A 12,766-nucleotide genomic window follows, 5' to 3' on the forward strand; every position below is an offset into this window, starting at 1 on the left:
GCATGTTCCAGGTAAGTTGAATCTTGTTGTTCCCATTGGTGAAGTGACACACCACAACTGAAGCACTTGACTTTATCCCCTTCGCCCAAGTAGAAAAATCCGGCTCTGGCTAATTCTTCGGGGGTAGGTCCTCCCAGATATTCAAGCCATTTTCCTTGGAAAGTTTGAAGACGATTTTCAACGCTGCAGTGTTCTGGCAAACGCACAGGGAAAGAATGTTCGTCTTTCACAGGTTCGTTTCGATGAGGACAGGGTGAAATCGACAGGGGTTTGCTCAGTTTTGGATGACATCCGTAGGGTGGTAGACGCATGACCTCACGTAAAAGTTGACATTGACAATGAAAACCAGTAAAGAGTCCACGATAACGAGTGGCATCGCTTTCGCATCCGCCAGATTTGACACGCATAACATCACTTTCCATGGTGGGTGTAGTGGTAGTAGTAGCAGTAGTAGTAGTAGTAATAGTAGTAGTAGTAGTGATAACAAAGTTTCCATGATGCTTTTCTGCATCGCTGTCATCGCAAGGCACAACATCGCACTCCACTTGAGAATCACCGAACTTGAATGATGTATGTTTAAAAGGATTCATCTTTCTCGCTTGGTCTTGGTAGTGACAATGAACTATAGATCTTGGACGTTGCCCCTTTTTATATACTGACCAATATCGACGTGACCATACTGTAAAGTGAAGCGACTGGGAAGCCGCACTCGCTTGTGGTACATGATTTGATACACTTTTTCCAAATGCCGACCGACGATTTGGTGAGTGGGTAAACGTACAATCTTATGTGGTTCCTTGATAGTCACTCTAAAGTTTCCATCCTTTCTAGACTGCAATGCTTCCTTCAATACTCCAAAGTTCACCATTCGACTGGTGCTATAATCGAGAGTCAATCCTTTCATTTTACACTCCGTGTGCACTTCTACTTGTGGGTTCCGGTATTCGTAGCCGTAATTTTTAGGATCGCCACTAGCGAAACTTAAAATCTTCTCGTCGGGGTGTTGGTCTGTCCGGGCTCCTAAACGGTCTTCTTCGATGCCATAGTGACGTTTACCCGGGCGATCGATGTACATGCAACTGTCCGTGTCAAAAAACAGGACGCGATCACCTAACAGTTCTAAAGCTTCGTAAAATTTTAAGGAAGCATGGGCTGTCATGTAAGCCGCAATGATGACATTTCCTAATTCGTCGGCTTCTACAAAGTCCAGATCTTCTTCGTAATTAACTAAGATCAAATCCTCACGAACGACGTCCACGTGTTTCATGTATTTGGTTTTGTCGTGAATCATCTGAAAGTACCGGGAAGGTTCCGTCAAATACTCTGTCTTGGGTAAACACGGTCGTTGTGCCATATTACCTCATAAGCAATTTGACATCACTTTGGCAGACGATCGCCTTCGTTTTTCTTGATGTGGTTTAAAGTGATTCCTTCCTGCTCCCAGTATTTCTCTTTGAATTTCATTTGGTCTTCGGGAGTGTGGCACCGTGAAGGATAGAAGCTGACTTCTTGTCTCAGTTTTAAAAAGGCATCCAAGTAGTCTGCGAAAATGCCTTTCTGAGTCTCGTCGCCCTTGTAGTACTTTTGTGTCTTGGGAAAGTGGTAAATTTCATGCACTTCTAACTGCTGGTGTCTCAGGTCCAAAGCTTTGAACAATTCTACGCTGACCCACGTTCTCGCCAAGGCGCGTTCTTCCTGGGTGTGCTGACAAGGGCGATCTTGATTACACGTTTCTGCACAAGTAAGGCACAAGGGAAACATCAATTTTCCTTGGCAATGGTAAGGTAATACGGGATGGTACAAGTCCGTGGGAGGCAAGACTTTGCACTTGATCAATCCTTCGTATTGTTAAATATTGTTCAGGTCAATGTGTTTCGTTAGCAATTGCGGGTGCCCTGCAGAAAAGTGACAATATTTGCACACGTAAGGATACAGTCAACACACGTGAAAGTATTGGATTTCTTCTCCTTTCTATTCGTAAGCGTAGTACAGCAAACAGGTGGCATTCGCCCGTCCTCCATACAAACTGTCCCTTGGGTTCAGGGGGTCCACCAGCTTGTAACTTTCCATGATGCGTTTAAACTCGGTATCAATTTTCAAACGGGGATCGTACTCGTGTTCCCACATTTCCACCATTTGGCATCCTTGCTGTTCTGACTTCAAGCGCCTCTGACAAGTGGCCTGGTACAAGTCTTCCATGGTCCGTTGTAAAAACTGATTTTTAGTGCTACGTTGAGGGTAACAGATTGGATATCCATGAAATAAGCAGCCGCTAAACTCGTACACGATCTTGGGGTTTTCTAAGTCTTAACCATCCACCGAATACGTTCCGATGGTCTTTTCGCCTCCTTCTTGCAGGCGTTCTGAATCCATTTGTGTTCCTTATCGCACAAGTAATGTAGCCAGCGTAGAGCTTTGACCGAATACTGACGTTTGACAAAGTTGGTCGTGTGAGGGCCGATGACAGCCAGGATGTTTTCGGGCATGAATCGTTGGCGGTACATTAATGAACAAGCTTTGGCAATGGTGCAGGCTTTTTTCAAAGGATCATTCCCCCGTGTTACATGAACAGTTCTCGAAATTTTCCACAGCAATGCCGTAAAATGTCTACGTCGGAACGACAATACTTTAACATTTCTTCCTGAAAGTCGAAGGTGGCTGAGATGTGAACCTGGTATCATGTATAGAAAGCTTCTCGTTGTTCGGTGCGCATGTTGTAGTGAGGAAAATAGACTTTGGCCATTTCTGTCATTCCAAACGTTTTAGGCATTCGACTCACTGGCATGGTCAACTTACTCATCGAATCTTTAAAATGTACCTGTCCCACTTGCATGGAAATGATTTTGGCTCCGTTCAAAGTCACTTCAGGACGCTCGGCACTTTGTTCCGTATATTATCTCAAAAGAAATTGCCCATCATTACCCGAGAAATTGTAAGCCATCGCCGTGGCATGGCGATGACAATCACCGTAACGTTCGATGTCCTCTTAGCTCCATGTATCGTCGATGGGGTCTACGATCCATTGGGCGAAATCGGCAGCGTGTACGGTCCCCGAAAGATTTTTTCACGTCCTCCAGGAATCTTGTTGCAGTGAGAGCAATGACTAAAGCTAGGCTATTGGATGCACTTCTCGCACGCACGATGAGCTACGCAGAAATTAGGAATGTGAATGCCGGTCTCTTGCATGCATTCGAAATCGAGAAAGATAAAATTGCCTTTCTACTGGTTATCGTCCTCCTCCTCTTGTCTGGAATGGTACTTTTGAATGTAGCATTGGTTTTCCAAGTCCACGATTTGGTGGCAAATGTGACATCGTTTCTTTCCTGGACATACGTGCGCCTTGGTATTATTGGTACGTATGCCTTGTCCACAAGTAGGGCACAATCTTAAGAGTTGACAAACATATTTCTGCTGTGAGCCTTGCGTCTTTAGATGTTGTTGGTAACAGATAGGGCTGACAAATGTGCGCTGACAAGCAGGGCAATGCACTCGTTCTTGTCCTTCTTCCAGACAGGGTTGAGAGGCCAAAAATCCTGAGCATTTCGAAAAAAAATGCTTGTGTTGCTCACTATTGTTATAGCCATAGTCAAATTTCTCGCAATAATATCTGTATCCCAGGAATGGAGCGATGCTGGTGATGGTATCGAAATGTTCATCGTGATGATAGACATGAATGTATTTTCCATCTTTGAAATCTTTGCCTCGAAACAACAGAGATCCGCGCACTTCTTGGGGATGCACTTTCAAGGTGTAGCGTGGAGCGAAGACGTCATGCAATTTTCGCATTTCAGGAATGCCACAGGGTGTGTCTTTGGATAGGCCCGCTTGCTGTAACAGGAGTTCTCCTTCACTTCGTTGTTTGGCTCGGTTCGATTTTTGAATTGTTTGCCAAACTCTTTTTCATTCCGCCGTGTTGTCCTGGTCTTGAGGGTTGTTAATTCGGACGAGGCTCATTTTGGTGCTGCGAAGTTCGTCCATCATAAACACCTTTTTGCGTCCTGTCCCTTGGAGAAGAGACACATGGGTCATGAACAGTGTGGATTTTCCATTGGTGATGTGAAACTTGTCGTTGGATTGTTTTGCACGTGTTGAATCGTGTCGATGACTTTGGAAGGTGTCAGTTCTGTTGGGCAGCTAAACTCGATCCAAACCGGGGACTTCAAACTATCGTGATGAATGGAAAGTCTCAAGCGATTGTCTTCTTTGGCTTGACATTGCAGTTTCAGTGTGGTTAACAAAGAATTCCACACTTCGGTGATGAATCCCTCTGCCTTCTCCAACGGTACGTTGGACCTGAAATCTTTAAATTTCACCGCGTACGTGTAAGCCGAAATTCTAAATTTTCTAGAGGAGCGTTTTTCCGTCTCTCGAATGTGGTAGTATTTTTGAGGAGTTAATGGTGGTGGACTTTGGTTGGGTGTAGAATCTCTGTATCTGGATTCGAGCTCACTCATGTCAGCTTCAAAATCACTGGCACGAATTTGAGCCAAGACTTCAGCTACTGTGCGAGGCAATAAATCACGTTTCTGCCTCTTACTTTCTTTTCCCTTCTCCACGATATGATGCGATCGTTTCATCATGATTGCAAAAAGTCAAATGCCTACATTTTAAACGCCATGGCTCCCTTTATATCCATGACAGAGCAGCGTATATATATAAAGGGTGTGTGTCTTCCCTTCCCTTCCAGTATTCATTTCTCTCTCAAAGTGACCACAACGATGGAAGAGCCCACACAGGTCGAACGTCTGATTAGAGCTTCATAAGAATGTTTTCTTCAGATAAGCCGACGGACTATTCCCTCTCCTTTCAAGATAAAAGTCAAGATACTTGCTATATCTGTAAGAAGAAAGGATATTGGTCTTCAGAGTGTCCAGACCTTCAAAAAAGCAAGACAGGTGCTAGAAGAGACAAAAGTCAAGATGCCTGTTATCATTGTCAAGAAAAAGGACATTGGTCTTCAGAATGCCCTAAGAAACAACAGGAGCATGAAGAAGAAGAGAGTGATTCTAAACAGGAAGAAGAAGAGGTACCCTCCTCGAAGGAAGAACCCATACACATACAGAAAGAGAAAAATGAGAAGAAAATAAGAGGAGGAGAAAGTGAGGCAGAAGAGGAGGAAAAACATGTGAAAGTGAAGAAATTTTAAAAAACAGAGAGAGTGAACACAGGCACAGAAGAAGTCAATGAACTTTTTAAAGTGTTGTGTTGTGTTGTGCATAGGATTGTAAAATTTGTACCAGAATAGACCAGACAGAAAACGTACGTGTCTCTTGGTTTGGTTTTTAGAATAAGGGCCTACACTCACGCACTCACTCATTCACACACGTACATCATGGGGTAAAAAAGGGATTTTGAGTTTTAATTGATTTTGGCAATTGAAATACTATCTCTTTTCGAGAGAAGTTGGTGGCCCTGAAAAGGACCGTTGGGTATTGTTTTTTTTTTTTTTAAAAAAACCTCAGGAACGGGACGTAATCTGTTTTAACTGCCTTAAGCCTTTGCCACGGTCAAGGCCTACTTCTGGAGTGGCTCCTGTCAATGATGATTTGGTAGAAATCACTAGGGGTGGTATCGCAAGTTTAGTAACAGGCTGGGTTGTTTGGCTCGGGAAGGTCTTTTTCTCTTGGGTTGTAATAAAGAAGTCTGATACATTTGTTTCAGAGTCCTTAACTCTGCTAAAATGTCTAACAGTACCGTTACCGTTTGACTTTCACTGTCTTCCTTCTCTCTTAGATCTTGTTTCTTATCTGCTGCTGCTGCTGCTTCTTCCTGGTGTTTCCTTCTTGCCTCTTCTTCTACTTCTCACAGTTGCTGCTGAAGGAGAAAAGCATGTTCTGCTTCCTTCTGCTGTTGTAAAAATTTCTCTAATTCTTCTTTCTGTCTCTGTTTAAAATCATCGACGTGTGGTAAAGAAGGAGAAGGTGGGGAAGGTACTGGCACCGGAACAAATTCTTGAGAAGAAAGAAAATCGACTAAATCCCAATTAAAATCGACCTCTTCTGTAAGTAGGCCTGTGTTGACTCTGGTAGCCGCTGCTATACCATCGCTTCTTGTCTCCACGGCCGGTGCACCCCAATTCATTGTCTTCTTTGTTTCTTTATTGGTGTGGTCCGCCTCAGAATTACATCATTTTGCGTACCCCCTAATTCCTAAAAAGTAAAGGATTTTATGTCTGTTTTTTATTTTTATTTTAAATAGGTGTGTTGCTTGTATATTTTATTTTAAAAATTTCGTTTGGATAAAATTTTGATAGGGTTTGCAACACTGCTTATTCTAGTGTTTCAAAAAACTCCATTGTCCTGGCTGGTTTCGGAGTTGTTTACATGAGTGATCCATCACCAGTGTGTGCTATATGTAAAGTGCTATATTGCTTAGATGCTTTTATTCTTGTGTTTGTGTTCGGACTGGCTTACTAAGTCAAATCTTTTCAAGTTGTTCTTATTTTTTGTTTATTTAATAGTGTATGGAAGCATTCTAGTGTGGGAAAATAGTGGGTTATGGAAGAGTCGTACTTATTGCTTTATTTTTTTAATTTTTTGTGTGGAGTAAAGTGTGTAAGAAGCGGTGTATGTAGCATTTGTGGGTTTATGTGTGCACTGCATGTGTAGTTGTTGTGTTTATGTGTGCACTGCATGTGTAGTTGTTGTGTTTATGTGTGCACTGTATGTGTAGTTGTTGTATTTATGTGTGCACTGTATGTGTAGTTGTTGTGTTTATGTGTGCACTGTATGTGTAGTTGTTGTGTTTATGTGTGCACTGTATGTGTAGTTGTTGTGTTTATGTGTGCACTGTATGCGTAGTTGTTGTGTTTATGTGTGCACTGTATGTGTAGATGTTGTGTTTATGTGTGCATTGTATGTGTAGTTGTTGCCAGAGATAGTGTAGTCTTACAAGGACCTCTTTATCCCAGACTAATTTCTGTCACCTTACGGCATCTATATAAAAAAAGTTATTCTTTTAGGAGTTTCCGTGTATTTAATTTAGAATTATATTTTAGAATTTAGCATTTATTATTCAAAATCTTCCCTTCTTGTTTTCATAATGGAGTTGATATACCATATTATGTCATTGTATAAACTCTTTTCCTCGATATTGTTTATAAACAGTAGTTGCATGGCATTAAAAATTCCATATCTATTTATTATTCTGTTTTTTATAATTTGTCTCTCCATATATTTCTTTGTGCATCTTAACATTAAATGTTCTTTTGAATCAATATGGTTTTTACATAACCTACATCTTGGTATTGTGTTGATTATATGTCTGTTAAAAGCCTCCTCATCGGCCATTCAGCTTCCATGTAGATATAAAAATAGTCTACCTTGGACAGCTGGTGATTTTATGTTCGCATTATTTTTCCATATTATCGGCCAGTTTAAGTTCGGATACTTTAATTCTATTGTGTGTTTATCTTGGCTTGCTCTCTCATTTAGCATATTGTATGTCTTCTTGTTTTTATTCCATATATCTTTATTATCTCTAGATTTATATAATAGATCGCTTATTCTTTTACAAGTCCCAGGTGGTTTTAATAGTTTAGTTAATAAGTTATTTTGATATATTGTATTATTAAAACGACATAGGTATCCATATAAGTATATGTAAATAGCTTCCCATGGTAATTAGGGAGTTTTTTTTAAATATATATATTTAAATGTATTCAAAATCATAGATTTTTGTGTTATAATTAAATTGGAACGGATAATCCTCCTTTGTCTCTAGGTCTGCATATATGTTGTTTCTTTTAATGGTCGATTTTGTTATCCCAAATAAATCTCAGTATTTTCTTTTCAATCTTATTAATCATTGCTTCTGTTAGTTGTATCGAGCTCATTTTATAGTTCAATTGGCTATACACGTAGGTTTTAGCCAAGTTTCTTTTTGTGTTTCAATCTTGATTAATAGTTCATTGTAGTTCTTGTGAGTAGAATTCGTTCCATATGTGATTCCTAAAGCTTTTACTTGTTTATTAAACAGGTTGGGGTAAACCTTGGTGGTTCACCCGCCTGTTGGCTATTAATAAAATCTCTGTCTTTTCGTAATTTCCAAATTTTATGAATTCGTATTGTAAATGTTTGAAGGATAATCCATCTCTGTTAAAGTTAGTAGAGTCATCCACATGTAATGTAGTTTTGAAATCTCTTTTAATATTTGGTATTTTTATTCCCTGAATAATGTTATTTTGGTTGATGTTTATGTTCAGGAATTCTATAGCCATTACATATAGAAGCCTAGACAGCCCTGTCTAACTGATCTTCGTATATTTATCTCTTTGGAGAAATCTCCATTTTTTAAATTATTTTTGAACTTATATTTTTGTACATGGCTCTTACCTAGTTTATAATGTTGGGTCCGAAACCACATTGTCCTAATGTTTTAAAAATGAAGTCATGCTCTATTCTATCAAAAGCCTTTTCTTGATCAAATAGAAACATGACTCGCATTTCCCCATTAGTATGTAGCAAACACTTATAAATATTATTATTCATGATATTTTCCCCCTCCCTCCACCGCTTTGATTTATATCAATAATTTTGTTTATACAATTTTTTTATTGTGTTAATTATAATTTTACTTTGGATTTTGTAATCATTATTTAGGAAAGTTATTGGTCTCCAGTTCTTTCAGATTTATTTTATATCTCCCTTCCCTTTATATATTAGAGTAACAATTCCCTCCCTTAAAATTTTAGGCATTTCCCCTTTAAAAAGTATATAGTAATTCTAAAAAACCTAAATGTTCATACTGAATTTTTTGCAAAATTCCGCGGTTATACCGTCCGATCCTGGTGATTTCCATTTTTGTAAGCTATTAATTGCCTCTTAAATTTCTTTGTTAGTTATACAATTTTCACATATTCTTGTCATATAATGATATTTGGTTATACATTGTTTCCTTTATATACTTGTTTATTACCTCTTCATCTATATTTTGAGATTTATATATCTCAGCAAAATATTGTCTTACACCTTCTAATATGTCACTTTTATTTTTATAAACGTTATCATTAATTTGTATTAGATCAATCTTTCTGTTTTCTCCCCTTTTAATTTCCAGTCTTCTGTATATTTCCCTCCCTTCTTTGTATAGGTTTTCGTATTTTACCGAACTTAATTTTATCCCTTGTATACTTTCTTTATCCAAATCGTCCCGTTGTTTAATTTTTTTTCTAGCTCTGTTAGTGGTCTTATCAGGGTCATAATTTCTGCGTGCTTTTCTTTTAACTTTTTTTGGTATTTTTGGTGTGTCTTACTATAGTAATTAGTTATCCGTTTTATTTCACTTTTAATTTGTCCCAGTCTATCATTATATCTTCTGCGTGTTCTTGTTTCTTCCTGCTAAGGTGCGTGCAAACATTGCTCACGTACTCATCATCGAGCACGAGAGCACTGTTCATCTTCTACACTCCGTGTCCCCATTTAAGTGTGTTCGAAATTTTAGTCTCTAGGAGTACTGATTTGTGGTCTGAAATCTTTTCTTGTAGAATTTCACAGTTTATTAGTGCATCGGTTTCACTTTCCGATATATAAAATATAACAATTCTACATTCCTTATTGTTGTCGTATGTATATGTTTAATCTCTTATTTTTATTCATAAATCTAAAAGTATCTACACTATTATTTGTTTTTGTAAAGGTCCTTATCCATTTAAAAATGCTCCTGTCATTTTCTGTTAATCCTTCACTTTTATCTAGATCGGTAATTACCCAGTTAAAGTCTTCGCCTAAAATGCAGGGATCCGTGGCAAATTTTTGAATGTATCTGTTCAAATTTTGTATAAAGGTCGTCTTTTTTCTTGTGATACCAGGTGGTATGTATATGTTGAATATATTCCAGTTGTTTAGTTTTAGATAGACTAAGCATCCTTGTAAGTCATTCGGTATTCCTATATTTTCAGGGTTAAGTCCCTTGGCGGCGTGCATGATAATTGTCGCCACCCCAGCTTTTCTCTCTGTCGTGTGGTTACTAATGAAAACTAAGGCGTCTAAGTCCTCCTCCCATTTTTTCATGACATGTATCGGCATTCCGTGCGTTTCTTGTATTAAAATTACATCATATATTTTGGCTTGTGCTGTAATATTTTCAGTTATATTATTTACATTCATAGTCAGGATTTTCAGATTTAGCTCCATCTTGACTATGAGAAGGTACTTCAGTAATATATTTAATTCTTACGTTATTGTTCAAAACAAAATGTGTGTACGTTCTATAAAATATTTAGATAGTCATTTAAATCTTGATTTTTAGTTTTTCTCGCCCTGTATTCCTCTATGGTTAAGACTCTTCTTTTATCTTCTCTGTTGAGACTTACTGTCCTTCTTTACTGTTTTTCTCTTGTTTCTTTCCTAGGTTCTCTTTCTCGTGGAGATTTACGTTCTGTAATGAGATCGGTGCTTTGTGCTTCGGACGGCGTTCTGAGTGTACTTGCCGCTCTTTTTCTTTTTTGAGTTACCTTTGGTGTTTCGGCTGTTTTGGGTGCTGTTTTAGTTTCCACTTCTACTTGTTCTTCTATTGTCTCCTATATCCTTGATATTTCCAGTCTAGGTTGGGATTTTTCCTATCTCTGCTCTAGGCTATTTGAGCTGTCTGGAAAGTTTGGCTCTTCTAATGCAAAGAATGGGGCGTTTTTTTTCTCTACCAGTTTTGCTTCTCCTCCTTGCTTCTGGATTTTTCTTGCTCTTGCCTTTGCCCTCTTTTTCTCAGCTGAGCTGGTTTGGTTAGCTGATTCCCATTTAGTTTTGTCATTTATGGTTTGTATTTCCTGTTCCGGTTCGGAAAAAGTTTCCAGCATGATCTCCGTCTCCATTGGTTTTATCTTCGGCGCTGTATTTGTCACAGCTGCCGCATAATATTTTGGAGTTGTATTGGAGGGCGCCTCCTGTGTGGCTTGTTGTGGTGTTTGTTGGCAATTCCCTGGCCAGGTGGTCGGTGTTTCCGCATTTATAACATTGCCTATGGTATTGGCATCCCCTGTACCAGGTTTTGATTAAAAAACCCACGAGGTAAAAGAAGGATGGCATCTTCTTTGCGTCTTCTAGAGAAAGGCTTATTACTCTGACTTACGTGTATACTGATGGTAATCCCCAGTAGTTAACGATATAGGATCTTATCGACTTAACTCCATTTTTCTTCTGTATTTTAGTGTGGAGCTCTATAGTTGGTATTTCCAGTGGCAGACCTGAGAAGTGCACTTCCACTACTTTCTCTCCGATATTTTTGATCAGGGGCGGAGAGGCGAATATCTTTACGGCTTTTTCCCTAAATTCCATTGTTTGGTCATTCTTGTACAGCGATACATCTCCCTTGGCGAACAAGAAGATACCTCTACCTCCGTTTTGCAGTCCCTTTATTTCTCTCGTTTTTGTTCCCTTTGCCACCAGGCACTGTAATAATTCGGCTGGCCTTGGCCTTTCTTGTTCACTACAATTAGTACAGTCCAAAACCTGACATCCTGGCGTTCTGTATGCCAGTAGCAACCTTCCGTTTTCGGTGTTTCTAAGGTTTGTCGGAAAATAGTCCTTTATCTTCGTTTGTTTTGCGTGTACTGACTCCGCCATGTTGGGCTTAGGGAAAAACTACCCAATGTTTTAGAAGGGATTAAAACCCTACAATTTCCAAAATCAAAACGAAAATTTTTACACAAATGTAAAAAGCAGAAAACCGTACACTAGGAATACAATATAAAATATAGTAGAAAAAATAAATGAAAATTAAGGTATACCTGAGGTTCTTGTAAGAAATTTACAAGGAAACACAGAATAAAGATTCACTATCCGTGAGGTGATATCAGGTAATCTGAGAAACGTCTAAATAATACTCAGTTTGTAATCCCAAGAGTGTAATTGCCGACGGTTTGAAAACTGTGTCGCATGAATTGACTGCGCGCAGACGCTAGCACAACTATATAGGGAATGTGACGTCACAGTCCGCTCTCTTCGGATTGGAAGACTGACTCCGTGTTGTGACTGAATTTTGTAACGCGTGTTTGGATTGGTGAATGAACTCAATCCGTTTCGATCCGCCCCTCCTCTATAAATAACCGCAATTTACTGCATTCCCTTCACCTGTTCTCGTCACACGATGTGGACAAACGTAGAATCGGCTACTCTCGTATCGTCATGCATTCCGTATGGACTTACCCATGTATGTGAAATCATCATGGACAATTATCAGGATCACCGATACGAGCGTTTGGAAAAGAAGAATTTATGTGGAGAGACAAGGCTGTTTGAAGCGAGTCCTTATATACGGACCAGAAGTCAGACGAAGTTTGAGGAAGAGACCAAGATTCGTGAGATACCCTCTCTGTTAACGGAATGGTGCTAACAAAATACCAAAGGCCCTTTTCAAGGCCACTCATATGTCCGAAAAGATTTGCTTTTTTGTCTATATTTTCTTTTTAGTGTGTTGTATAAGTGTTTGTGACTGTATGTTGTATGTGTTATATAAATAAGTCCCACTCTTTATTCCCGATTGAGGTCAACTCGGTGTAAACATGCACACCCACTCTTTGCTCCCTATTGACGTCACCTCACATTGTTACCAATCTTCAGTACTGTGACGTTACCTCACCTGTTCCTACATTGTTACCAATCTCCCGTACCGTGACGTCAGGCGCTATACAGACCCATCTTTCTCTTGTCCGTAAACAGGCCAAATATACATAAAATATAGAGTCCATGTTAAATTTCCATTGTCTTATCCGTAATCGTGCCCAGGGTGATTTTTAAAACCTTGTCCGTAATCGTGCCTGGGTGTGTGTGTG

Source organism: Sinohyriopsis cumingii, unplaced genomic scaffold, assembly GCF_028554795.1.
Source record: "Sinohyriopsis cumingii isolate HCF-2022 unplaced genomic scaffold, ASM2855479v2 utg001554l, whole genome shotgun sequence".
Lineage (NCBI taxonomy): Eukaryota > Metazoa > Mollusca > Bivalvia > Unionida > Unionidae > Sinohyriopsis > Sinohyriopsis cumingii.